The sequence below is a fragment of the Schistocerca americana genome, chromosome 5 (genome assembly GCF_021461395.2).
Source record: "Schistocerca americana isolate TAMUIC-IGC-003095 chromosome 5, iqSchAmer2.1, whole genome shotgun sequence".
Classification (NCBI taxonomy): Eukaryota; Metazoa; Arthropoda; class Insecta; order Orthoptera; family Acrididae; genus Schistocerca; species Schistocerca americana.
In genome coordinates, this window is record NC_060123.1 from 337737353 (window position 1) to 337751977 (window position 14625).

The 14625-nt window shown below is 44.3% G+C and overlaps 1 protein-coding gene across 1 annotated transcript in view; it reads right to left on the bottom strand.

The window, feature by feature from the left end:
- LOC124615829 (peroxiredoxin-6-like) overlaps window positions 1-14625 on the bottom strand; it is a 118894-nt gene that overhangs the window by 53538 nt on the left and 50731 nt on the right. The gene's annotated exons all lie outside the window — the stretch shown is intronic.

A 14625-nucleotide genomic window follows, 5' to 3' on the forward strand; every position in this document is an offset into this window, starting at 1 on the left:
TCCCCCTTCAACAAACACACACATGCGGAAGTTTGTCGTCAGATAATAATTAGTCCCAATTATTTCAGTTTTATGTGAACTTATTTCTGATGGTGATATCTATACCATTCACTTATACTGCAAACTTCGGATTATCGGGGTTAACGTGGACACGATATTGTAAGGACAACCGAAATACAAGAATTCAGAGTCATGATTTTCCCAGAAACTGCCATTTAGAGTACTTATACGCTCAATGCTACGTTTAAAAACCCACTGCTACGAGTTAGTTAGCGGAAACAAAGGGTTGGAAATTATCGACCTTACCCTCCACTTCATCGCCGAATAATTACTGCAACCTACATCTATGTGAATTTGCTCACCGTACTCGCCTCTTTGTTTCCCTTTACAATATTAAACACCCCCACTCACACTAATAAATCGCTAAACTATAATAAATTGCAAAAGTGACGATTTTTTTCACATCTCAGAATGTGTCCCATCAATAATAATTTTAGTCCCAATTATTTCAGTTTTATGTGAACTTCTTTAGTCAAGTTATGCCACAAATTTTTGTCCTCCGCAATTTTATTTAGTACCTCCTCATTAGTTAAGCGATCTACCCACGTAGTCTTCAGAATTCTTCGGTAACACGTCATTTCAGAAACTTCTCTTCTCTTTTCTCTTCTTGTCTTGGTAGGCAAATATGTAGTCAGGAAATGGGCTGCGAACATGTTACAAGATCAGAGTCCCCATATTTATCTCAACATGAAATGGTAAACAACTTAAAAACATTTCTGGGAGATCGGACAATAGGTTTAGAACCCCCATGATCTTCCGGTGGTAAAACGTGAGTCACTTGCTTAATAGTGTATACTGAACGAAGATATTCGTTCGAAGTACAACTGAATACTTCAGGCTTTGTTTCATATTTTGCAACAATCGCTGAATATTGCACGAATAAACTGCGAACTAGATAATCCGCAACCGAATAATCGGGAATTTGATGCAGGTATGTGCATGATGTAATAAATATCAAATGTGCGGTATTTGTGACGTAACTGATTTTTACTTAGTGCACATCATGTTCATTCGAAGAAGCGTTGATGCCTTGTGTTTATTTGTGACACTCATGAATATGAGAAAAGCAATGCTTAAGAATCTTTGTTTTATCGTCTACGATTCAGACTTTCAGAGTGTGAGAGAAATTTCATTACCACTTCGAGATAGCTGATATACAACGATGGGGAAGGAGTGAGACACCAATCCTAAATTCGCGGAGGAGAAACTAAAATATACCGCCATTCAACCCAGAAATGTATTCGTCCAGTGACAAGGCGCTTACAGTTGCGGTTGGTGCCAGTCAGATAATGATCTGGCTTCTTTGGAGTCCTTTACGTACACAAGACTAATGCACTGGCCTCAAGGGCGCCTTGTATATACAATATGTTTCAGCAAACGTACGAACTCATGCGCAAAATTAGTGCAATGATAACTGAATAAAGAGCTCATTATATATTAGAGTACTGAAAGTCTAAAGTACGCACTATGTGCTGTTTGATTTGTGGAAGTCTACCTGCATATTTTGGTTGTACCTGTATTGTTGTTCTGAAGTGTAAACGAATGTCAAGTGTCATAATATTTACCCTCTCGAATGATGACATCAGTCTGGCTGTATCTCTTATTTAAATATTAGGTTCCACTTTTATTTTGCCATCATTTCCTTCCTTGGAGATTATTTTTGTAACTTTTTCGAAAGAGGGTTTCCTCTGAAACATCTAGGGAAACTTTTTCACGTACTCACACATTTGGTATTCGACAATGTCGTTTGCACACGGGACAGAACACAAGATATATGCATCACAGTACATTCTCGTTTTGAAGAAGAGTCGTCAAACATACGCACACAATTATAGGCCTACATCGATTACAGTCTGTTGGAGAATTTTGGAACGCGTTGTATGCTCGCGTTTTAGGACCTTCTTTGAGACCGAAAATCTCCATTGCAGAAATCAACAGGCATTCCGCAGACAAATCCCAACTCGCTGTATTCATTCTTGACACCCAGGAGCGACTAGGTACGCCGTGTTCGCCGGCCGCTGTGGGCGAACTGTTCTAGGTGCTTCAGTGTGGAACCGCGCGACCGCTACGGTCACAGGTTCGAATCCTGCCTCGGGCATGGATGTGAGTGATGTCCGTAGGTTAGTTAGGTTTAAGTAGTTCTAAGTTCTAGGGGACTGATGATATCAGATGTTAAGTCACATAGTGCTCAGAGCCATTTTTGTACGCCGTGTTCCTTGACTTCCACAAGACGCCCGATACAGTTCAGCAGTCCCCTTATGAGGAAAATATGGATGCACGGAATATCATACTAGCTTTGTGAATGGGTTAAAGAGTTCGTGGCAAGTAGAACACATCATTCTTAACTGAGAGACATCAGCAGATGTAAAACTAACTGCGACTGTACATCAAGAGAGTGTTACGGGCCCATTTCCGTTCACAATATGCAAAAATGACTTCGCCGAGAACATTAAATACTACATGATACTGTTCGCGGGTGATGCTGTTATACGAGGTATACAGAGAATTCTTTCTGTTCGGAAACTGAAGTGAAATTCTGGAACTGCAGAGTACTGACGGTGTATGCGTATGGAGAGATGTAAAGTGGAATGATCACATAAAGCTAATTGTATTAGTGGCAGATGCTAGACTGAAATTCATTGGAAGACTCGCCAGGAAGTGTATACCAACGATGAGGGTAGCTTTCAAAACACTCCTTAGACCGATACTTCAATACTGCCTGTCAGTTAAGGCTGCTGGAGGAAATAAAGAAGATCCAAAGAAGAGCGCCACGTTTCGTGTCAAGTTGGTTTACTAACCACGATAACGTCACGGACATGACCGCATATCCAGCTCCTATGGTTGTGGTTTACTGTTAAAATGTCGAGGGCGTACGTTACTACAAGAGTTAACCAATATATTGATTCCTCGTTAAAAGACCATGAGGGTAAGATTAAAGACATTTGGAGTCGCACAAAGGATGACCAACAATTGTTCTTTCGAAGTTCTATTCGGGCTGGAACAGGAAAAGGAGGGCGGGTGGGGGGGTAGAGAGTGACAATGGTCCACAAAGTACCGTCCGCCATACATCATAAAGCGGCTTGCGGACTTGCGGATCATAGATGTAGAATATGGACAGTATACGCCGACTTCTTTAGTGGTCTCCTGCCTGCAAAAAACCCTCTGTCCTAGTCCTTCCCTTACAGAAATGAGTGAACAGTAGGAATTTAGGATTTTTTAAATTCAGTTTCGTTTAGGGCGGAAAAAAGAAAATTTCTTTCCCTATCGCTGAGAAGGTTTTGAAATCAAGTTTTTTGTTCATCTTATACAATGATGTCAATTAAAGGTCAACTTGATCTGCGGAATAGTTTGTTATATGCAGATTCGTAACATAGTCGTGTTGTATATTCTCTATACAAATGGATAAATTATAAAACTGAGTTGCCACAAGAATTTTAGCTTTTTGACGGTTCACCGCCAATGAAAATTCGTCAGAAGTTGGCGAGGGATTATAATACTCGTAGTTACAAAACGGTCAGCTGAATGCAGATAGGGTATAATACACTTGAATGAGAACGGAACCAAGAACCATATATTTAAACACCCAGAAAATGCGTAGTATGGTATTAGACGACCGCTATTTCAACGCTACTACTGGATACGCATTCCTTGTGCGGCATAGACCTCACCACTCCAACCAAAATGTATTAAAGACACTTCCCGTGTAATTATAGGCAGTGGAGATAAATAAAAATGAAGACTGTGACTGAAAAATATGAATTTATTTCGAGTATTCGTATAAGTATGTTTTTTTTTTTTTTTTTTTTTTTTTACAAAATATCTACAATTGTACGAAACTGCCCTGTCTGTTAGCTCGTCTACATTTTGTTTTAGCGAAAAACAGTAGTAATAAGTTATGTTAAGCCTGATGACTTTCGCGATAGTCTTCGTTGATGGTAAAATCTTCTAGGACGTTAGACAGCGTCATTTCAATTTGTTTTACACGACAGAAGTTTCGACCGCTCTGCTGTGATGTTTTTCAGGATCTTCTTGTGCTCACGTTTAGCTAACTGTGAACACACGAGGCCGCTGAAGAAGATGTCAGCAGAGGGGTCGAAGCGCTGATCGCGTAGAAGGAACTGAACATAACGCTGCACACCATCCTGGAAGATTTTATCTTCAATTGTATGTTAGGAGTGAAATAAAAGAAATGATGCAAGCGAATGGTGTTTCGTATACAAAGATAGCTAAACATAAGGAATAAGTCCGAAGTGATCCAGAAGAAATGATTGAAAAATGAAAGACCATGGATACCGCCAATACAAATGCTGCAGGCCTGCGTAAAGCTGAAGTGGTCAAAGCCAGCGTTAAATTACTACCATTTTGAGTAGATCTGTTTGACTCTCCCAACCTGAAGAACAGTTTCTTATCACGGCGTAACGCCTAGAGCTATGAGAATCAATTATTTACTAACTGAAGTAGAGTCAGGATTTGTTCAAAACATCGGCGATTTAGTTTCCAATACGAATCAAATAAGTATTCATTACCTAAAGAATGGTTAATAACCGTGTACAAGGATAGTGAAGAGGTAAAAAAATTGTCAGTGAACTGGAGCTGACATAAAACCAAGTAAACTGTTGTTAAACATGGGAAGTTATGCAGGAAACAATGTGGGAGAAAATGTACTTCACACTATATATTCCAAGTTTTTGACTATTTCTGAATGTAAATAAAATGGCTCTCTTGGCTGATCGATTGGTGGAAAGCGACCAGTTAATGCAGTTTAGTCAACTCCATAACATAAGCTGGCATCGTCTGTAGATCCTTCGTTCCAGTTACCTTGAATTACACTCGCGAATCGACGAACTAGAAACTCAGGTGAAAGGAAACCGGGATCAGAGACGTCAGTGTCCACACTGTAACGCAGAAGCCGAACGGGATATGATATAAACGAGAATTACTACTGCTACTACTTTAAATTAGTGCAGATTGTACGGTAATAAAAATGTTTTGGGCCTTGAATCGATGAACAGGAAAGAGACTGACACAGCAGCGCCAACTGTTCTGCCACAGATATTATCACCGCCGGCTGCCAATATCTCTTGTTTGTCAAGAAGATAACAACTCAGGGCAGTGGTCTTTTGATAGAGGAGCGGCATCTCTGTCCTACAAACAACAAAAATATGTCGAAAAAGAGAAGCTTAATACAAGTTGTTGACTATGAACGGTTCTCAAGTTCCAACCTACGGTTAAAAATTGAATATTGACCTAGGATTAAACCGCAGTTTCCAACAGCCATTTATTGTCACAAGCGTATAAAAAGGTGTATTAGGCGCCGAATTTCGTCATCATTGTTATTTTGTCATGCAGTTGAAAGTGAAAGGTAGTGTAATATGTATTGAAGCAATTAATGAAAGGCCATCTCAGCTGCTGATATATCCTTCTCCGATTACTGCCTTTATATCCAGGCTGTTTCCAGATCCACATAAAAATGACATGGACGTGAAGACCGTGGACTTCAAGTCTGTATCAGCAACTGAAGCATCATTTCATTACTTGGATATACATTTGCGAGACAACGGCATTCTGCGAACATGTAGAAACTAATAACGTATTGAAGCAACTGAGACATTTAATTCCTTTCAATCACTATTCTGAAATGTAAAGAAATTTTCAGAATTAAGAGAACCCAGCATCATGTCAGAGGGAGTTGGACATCAATCATTACCTGTCAGTGTCTAGCATCCCCCCCCTCCCTTACCCAGTCTTCTGCAAGTCTCGATTACACTAACATAGACTGCATTCTATGAATTCCAATACATAGTAAATTACAACATTATTCAACGGTCTAAATCCCAGTGGTATAGTCCTCCAGTTTCTATTATCATCTTGTTGTCAGCGGCGCGGAGTGGCCGCGTGGTTTGAGGCGCCATGTCACGGATTGCGCGGCCCCTCCTTCCGGAGGTTCCGTGTTCTCCCTCGGGTATGGGTGTGTGTGTTGTTCTTAGCATAAGTTAGTTTAAGTAGTGTGTAAGTCTAGGAGGCGGTGACCTCAGCAGTTTGGTCCGTTAGGAATTCACACACATTTGAACATATGAACATCTTCTTGTCTAAACTGTTTATCGTACATGTTTCACTTCCATACGTGGCTACACTCCACACAAATACAATCAGAAATTTTATGAAATGCATATTTGACCATCAACTGTTCTACTGAAACCTTAAGCATCAACCGGTTTCAGTCTTAGAACATCATAAACGGATTTCTATTCAGATGTCCGACGGAGGATCGGAAAGCAACGCACAACTGGAATATTGAAATTTCACGACTATATAGTTTGAAGTTCGAGCTACACAGGGTATTTTTTTTTTCATGTGTTGCTTTAGCGAGAGAAGCCTTAATTACGAAACAAACATGGCGCGCATGTTACTGTGGCCAATTTGTGAAGAGCAACGGAGCAGTGAAGTGTAGTTCGATATCTGTGGAACAATGGGTATAAACCGAGTGATATTCGCCGGGACATGCATGGGTTGTATGGGGATGACTGTATGGACCGCAGCAATGTCTCCACGTGGAGTACTTCTTCCAAGAGGGCCCTGTGAAACTTTATGAGTCACCACGATCCAGAAGCTTGGTACCAGCTGCAACCCTGCAGATTGTCGTTGAGGAAGCAGCTTTGAACGACCGCCTTGTGCAAAAAACGGCTCTGAGCACTATGGGACTTAACTTCTGAGATCATCAGTCCCCTAGAACTTAGAGCTACTTAAACCTAACTAACCTAAGGACATCACACACATCCATGCCCGAGGCAGGATTCGAACCTGCGACCGTAGCGGTCGCGCGGTTCCAGACTGTAATGCTTAGGATCGCTCGGCCACTCCGGCCGGCCCGCCATGTGCAACTGCAAATCTTTTCGCAGCAGTTCAACATTTCATATGGTGCGGTGGACATGCTGTTCGTGATACGTTGAAATATCGTTACGTTAGTGCTCGATGGATGCCTAGGAACCTGACAGACAGCCACAAGAGCCAGCGAATGATGACAAGATTGGTTCGCTTAACGGGTTACGCCGCAGAAGGGCATCAGTTTCTGATAGGAATCATCACGGTTGATGAATTGTGGATGTACCACTACACGCCAGAAACCAAGCATGCCTCTAGTTGGAATGGAAACATGCTGGTTCCCCAAAGTGACTCAATCTGCTAGGAAAGTGCTTGAGACAATGTTCTGGGATATACATGGTGAGTTACTGGTGGACTTTGCTGAACGTGGGGCCACCGTGGATGCTGCAGCCTACATGGAAACTTTGGTTAATTTGCGATGTGCCCTTCGTGACGAACGCCACAACACTAATGCTGACGCTGTCAAACTTCTTCATGACAATGCTCGCCCCCATGTTGCTGCTCCTGTTTGTGAGAAAATCGCTAAATTTGTGTGCTAGGTGCTCCAGCATTCACAATACAGCCTGGACGTTGCACTGTCGGACTTTCATCTGTTTGGTCCCATTAAGAAACGCTTCAGTCTGGAGCCGAGTGACCGCTACGGTCGCAGGTGCGAATCCTGCCTCGGGTATGGAAGTGTGTGATGTCCATAGGTTAGTTAGATTGAAGTAGTTATAAGTTCTAGGGGACTGATAATCTCAGAGTTTAAGTATCATAGCGCTCAGAGCCATTTGAACAATTTGAATCACATTGTAGGAGCCAAAACTGAAAAGCCAATCCAGGGAGTGGCGTCATTATGGTCGTCGCGAAAATCGAAAGTGCGTCAGAGCCCCTGTATGATGAAAGTTATGGTGATTCTCGTGTACGACTGTGATGGTGCTATCCTAACGCATTACATTCCTCCACTGCAGACCGTCAATGCATAGTATTACTGTTCGTTTTTGGTGCATCATCTGCGACCAGCTTAGCGAAAGAAGCAGCACCACTTTCTGCGCAACCCACCCATCATTTTCACGACAATGCGCGGGCGCATACAGCGCAAGCTGTGGCTACTCTGTTCGGTCGATGGGACTGGGAAGTACTGTACCATCCACCATACTCCCTGGATTTAAGTCCTTGTGACTTCGATTTGATTTCGAAGATGAAGGAACGACTTCGTGGCATTCGCTTCAGAACTGTTCCAGAGATTCGACAGGCAGTAGACCGCTCCATTCACACCATCAACAGAACAGGCTCTGCTAACGGTATATTACACCTTCCATATCCCTTGAAACGGGTTCTACACAACGCTGGTGACTACTTTGAAGGACAGTAACAGGTGCAACCATGTACCTCTTTTGTATCGGTTGTGAATAAATAGTTGCCACTATTTAAGTTCCAACCCTCGGTATATCAACATGTATCCACGGTGTACCAGTTCTGTCGACCCTTTACTCGCTTTGAGCATCAATGGAGGAGTTCTCATGCCTGTACTAATTTCTGTGTCCTGCTAGGAGCAGTAGGCAGAAGTTCACCTTTTGAGCGGTGGCTGGTGTCTTCTGCACGCCGCAGGGAGGAACTGACTCTGGTTGGTATGGCTGCTCAGCAGTTACTGTTGTCAAGCACTTAACAGATAAGTGGTTTGCTGCCGTGCATCCCGCCTATCTTGTGTTACAATGTGCTATTGCCTTCAGCGACCCCTTTCCTTATAACGGTGTTGTCGACGATAGTTGACCCTGGTGGCAGCCGTTTCCCCACAGTCGATGTAGTCACGAGACACTCTTGACACGATGGAACTTGATTAGACCACTTCGAAGATGGGGTGTCCCAAGCGTAGGGTATTCATTAACTGACAGCTATCAAATGCACACGGTTTAGGGTGAAGTACTACCAAACAAAGCAGACATCACAGATAATACACTCCTGGAAATGGAAAAAAGAACACATTGACACCGGTGTGTCAGACCCACCATACTTGCTCCGGACACTGCGAGAGGGCTGTACAAGCAATGATCACACGCCCGGCACAGCGGACACACCAGGAACCGCGGTGTTGGCCGTCGAATGGCGCTAGCTGCGCAGCATTTGTGCACCGCCGCCGTCAGTGTCAGCCAGTTTGCCGTGGCATACGGAGCTCCATCGCAGTCTTTAACACTGGTAGCATGCCGCGACAGCGTGGACGTGAACCGTATGTGCAGTTGACGGACTTTGAGCGAGGGCGTATAGTGGGCATGCGGGAGGCCGGGTGGACGTACCGCCGAATTGCTCAACACGTGGGGCGTGAGGTCTCCACAGTACATCGATGTTGTCGCCAGTGGTCGGCGGAAGGTGCACGTGCCCGTCGACCTGGGACCGGACCGCAGCGACGCACGGATGCACGCCAAGACCGTAGGATCCTACGCAGTGCCGTAGGGGACCGCACCGCCACTTCCCAGCAAATTAGGGACACTGTTGCTCCTGGGGTATCGGCGAGGACCATTCGCAACCGTCTCCATGAAGCTGGGCTACGGTCCCGCACACCGTTAGGCTGTCTTCCGCTCACGCCCCAACATCGTGCAGCCCGCCTCCAGTGGTGTCGCGACAGGCGTGAATGGAGGGACGAATGGAGACGTGTCGTCTTCAGCGATGAGAGTCGCTTCTGCCTTGGTGCCAATGATGGTCGTATGCGTGTTTGGCGCCGTGCAGGTGACCGCCACAATCAGGACTGCATACGACCGAGGCACACAGGGCCAACACCCGGCATCATGGTGTGGGGAGCGATCTCCTACACTGGCCGTACACCACTGGTGATCGTCGAGGGGACACTGAATAGTGCACGGTACATCCAAACTGTCATCGAACCCATCGTTCTACCATTCCTAGACCGGCAAGGGAACTTGCTGTTCCAACAGGACAATGCACGTCCGCATGTATCCCGTGCCACCCAGCGTGCTCTAGAAGGTGTAAGTCAACTACCCTGGCCAGCAAGATCTCCGGATCTGTCCACCATTGAGCATGTTTGGGACTGGATGAAGCGTCGTCTCACACGGTCTGCACGTCCAGCATGAACGCTGGTCCAACTGAGGCGCCAGGTGGAAATGGCATGGCAAGCCGTTCCACAGGACTACATCCAGCATCTCTACGATCGTCTCCATTGGAGAATAGCAGCCTGCATTGCTGCGAAAGGTGGATATACACTGTACTAGTGCCGCCATTGTGCATGCTCTGTTGCCTGTGTCTATGTGCCTGTGGTTCTGTCAGTGTGATGTATCTGACCCCAGGAATGTGTCAATAAAGTTTCCCCTTCCTGGGACAATGACTTCACGGTGTTCTTATTTCAATTTCCAGGAGTGTATTTCTTCACATGTTCTAAAATCATTGGGGGGGGGGGGGGGAGTTAGTTACCAAAGGAATTTTCAAGTTAGTTAGTATAATCTATGAATCTGCAGACGCACCATCGGTTTAGACGAAAGATATCACTCACAGCAGATATCAGTCAGATAAGTGCGAGACCTATTGTACAGTCAGATTAACAGAGGATTCATTCAAGTTGCTGACAACAATAATATACAGAAGTATGGAAAAGAAAATTAAGGATCTGTTAGATGACGATCACTTTCGCCGTTAGCAAAGGAAAGGCCAACAGAGGGATCTGACGTTGCTCTTGAAAGTAGAAGGCAGACCTAAGAAAAAGCAAAAGACACTCGTAGGATCTGATGACCTACAAAAAGCGGCGGAGAGAATAAAATGATCCAAGATGTTCGAAATTAACACGAAAATAGGAGTGAACTACAGGGAAAGACAGTATCATACAATAACCAAGATGGGACAATATCATTGAAAGACCAATAGGCCATCGGATTAAAAAGGGTGCATGGCAAGGATAACAGTTTTCCTTTCCTACTGCTCAACCTGCACAGCGAAGAAGCGATGACAGAAATAAACGAAAGTTGAGAAGTGAGATAAAAATCCATGGAGAGATGACATTGCCATTCTCAGTGAAAGTGATTAAGTACTACAGCACCAGCCACATGAACATAGAAAATCGACTAGAGTAGTACGAATAAATAAGATTAACGATGAGCTTAATTACATATGTAGTGAATGAAATACAGTGCGCATTTGTCTCCCATTGAAATTTAGATCAGAACTACCTAAAACATTCCACTGTTATAGAGTGGCAACCAGTGACGTCACCCCCGGCCTCAGCGATGCTTCAAAAAGCAAGGTGTTGACACATGCGAAGAAAAGATCACATATCAGAAGTTCATGATACCTGTAAAGCGGGCTAATGATGTTACATTGGCACTAAATTTCACCCCAGTTCCACCCAACGCCACCGCGAAAGTATCACACGATGAAAAGATCGTCACAGCCTCTCTTATCCTCATTTCACCCCTTCTTTTGGCGCACGCGATAAGAACGACATCCTTGACAACGTTCGACACTGATGACACCCCCCGCGCCCATCCTAGGCGATTCATCCCTACTCTAACGACATCATGGGCTACAATCCAGCTGAACATGATCTCGCCGCTTTGGAATGTAGCATGACAGCAAGTTTTGCTTTGTCATACGGGATGGAACAACTAGGGCCATTCAAAATCACTCGACGAAATCTGAACGTGATCAGAAGCAATAAAGCGTTTTTATGTTTTTTTTTATCCGTCTTTCCTCGCGCCCTCTTGCGGCGTGATGATGAGAGGGTTCGATATTGACACGTGAGAGACTAGTGCCCTTCTAATATCACCCAGCTCGGTAACATAATCGGTACTACGCATGCACTTTTTCTGAGCACGTTAAAAATATAGCTGTCAGGAACATCAATTCCGCCCAGCGGCTGCTCTAGCGCCTGAGAGTCAGGCAACCCCTTCGACATCCTTATTCGGCTGCCGTCGATGCAGTATTTCTTGATTTCCGAGAAGCATTGGACTCAGTATCACACCTACGCTTACTGATGAAAGTTCGATCATGTGCGGTAGCAAGTGAAATTTGTGACTTGATTGATGACATTCTGGTAGGGAAGATGCAGCATGTTATCTTGAATTGAGAGTCATTGTCAGATGTAGAAGTAACTTCGGGTGTATCCCAGGGAAAGTGTGTTGGGACCCTTGCTGTTCATCTTTTACATCGGTGAGCTTACAGACAAAAGTAATCGTGACCTGGGAGATTTTGTAGATAATGCAGTTATCTACGAGGGTCACTCCAAAAGAAATGCACACTATTTTTTAAAAATCCATCTTTTATTCTACATGTCTGAAAGTTTTACTGTGTGGATACATCCTTTAGGAACAATATTTTCATTTCTCCACATAATTTCCATCCCTCTCAACTGCCTTACGCCACCTTGGAAACAGCGCCTGTATACCCTCACGGTAAAATTCTGGATCAACCTGTTGGAGCCACTGTCTGGCAGCGTGCACAAGGGAGTCATCATCTTCAAACCTTCTTTCACGAAGAGAGTCTTTCAGTTTCCCAAAGAGATGATAGTCACATGGAGCCAGGTCAGGACTGTAAGGCGGGTGTTTCAGTCCATCCGAGTTTTGTGATCGCTTCCATGGTTTTTTGACTGACATGTGGGCGTGCATTGTCGTGAAACAGCAAAACATCCTGCTTTTGCCGATGTGATCGAACACGACTCAGATGAGCTTGAAGTTTCTTCAGTGTTGTCATATATGCATCAGAATTTATGGTGGTTTCACTTGGCATGATGTCCACAAGCAAGAGTCCTTCGGAATCGAAAAACACCGTAGCCATAAGTTTTCCAGCAGAAGGTGTGTTTTTGAATTTTTTTTCTTGGGTGAACTTTCATGATGCCACTCCATTGATTGCCTCTCGTGTCTGGTGAAAAATGATGGAGCCATGTTTCATCATCTGTCACAATTCTTCCAAGAAATTCATCTCCACCATTCTCGTACTGTTCCAAAAGCTCGCTGGATACCGTTTTTCTTGTTTCTTTGTGAGCCACTGTCAACACCCTCGGAACCCACCTGGCAGAAACCTTTTTTAACGCCAACACTTTCAGTATTCTGCAAACACTTCCTTCCCCTATCCCAACGTAACGTGACAATTCGTTCACCGTGATGCGTCTGTCAGTAGTCACCATTTCGTTAACTCTCTGCACATTGTCTGGAGTGTGTGCAGCACGAGCCCTGCCGCTACGAGGACAATCCACAGTATTGCCGTGCCCGCTTTCATCACGTAACCTGCTTGCCCACCAACTAACTGTACTGCGATCGACAGCAGCATCTCCATACACCTTTTTCAACCTCTTGTGGATGTTTCCCACTGTCTCGTTTTCACAACACAGGAATTCTATGACAGCACGTTGATGCTGACCAACGTCAAGTATAGCAGCCATCTTGGAGACATGCTGTGACGGCGCCACTCACGGGAACAGGTTGAACTAAGTTTGAAAACAAGCGGGAAGGATGCATCTATACACTGTAAAACTTTCACACATGCAGAATGAAAACTGTATTTTTACAAAAATAGTGTGCTTTTCTTTTGGAGTGACCCTCGTATAATGAAGTACTATTTGAAAGAGGCAGCATAAATGTTCTGTCAGATCTTGATAAGATTTCAAAGACTGGCAGCTTGCTTTAAATGCATATAAACATAAAATTGTGCATTTCACAAAACGAAAAGATGTAGCATCCTATGATTATACATCAGTGAGTCAAGTTGACATCGACCAATTCATACAAATACCTGGGTGTAACATTTTGTAGGTACATGAAATGGAATGAAGAAAGGCTCAATTAGTGGGTAAATCAGGTGCTAGATTTTTGTGTATTGGTAGATAGCGATAGTGAGGACAAGATTAAAATAATTACAGCACACACAGAGGCATTCAAACAATCATTCATCCCGCGCTCCATAAGTGAATGGAAGGGGAAGAAACCCTAATAACCGGTACAATCGGATCTACCCTCTGTCATGCCCTTCACCGTGGTTTGCAGAGTATATGATGACGATGTAAGGGTGGCGGTATAAGGGTGGCACGGCGGGTATGCCAAACTGTGGGGTAAGGGATTTTAAAGTGACAACGGAGGGGAGTGGGGGAGGGGGAGAGGTGAAGTCATTGATACTCGCATGAAACCAGACAGAAGACTAGTAACTAGAAAACTAGTAACTAGATGTGGCACTGGGGAACTCCAAAATGACGAGATTCAATGGGGCTGTAGCGCCGCAGTGACCATGTTTCTGCATCTAATGTTTGTTGGAAGTCGCTAATGCTCCCATTGACGCCATCCGTGATACAGCGATATAATTTTGCAGGTACATTCTGTGCTACACAGGGCGTCTCAAACCTTTTGTGTCAAACTGAAATAGATGATAGTGAGCCCACAGCCAATCGTGGAAACTCATATTTATTGCGGCATGGACATACAAGGCGTACACCACTTAACAACATAGCTGATAGTAATTGTTCAAAGTGACGACCGCCAGTCTGAATGCGTGTATTGCAAGGGCGCACGCAGTTCTGCCGCACTCTTGCAAAGATCCCGGTTGTCTGTTGTACACTGGAACAGACAGCGGGTGACAAGCAGGATTTATCCCTAGCCACCAAACAGACCTGCTGTATACAACTTTGCTCATAGGACGTTTGTCACGTAACGACCGGATGCATCGCACCCACACATTAACCTGTGCCGCACGCACACCACTATCTCTGGTGACAGT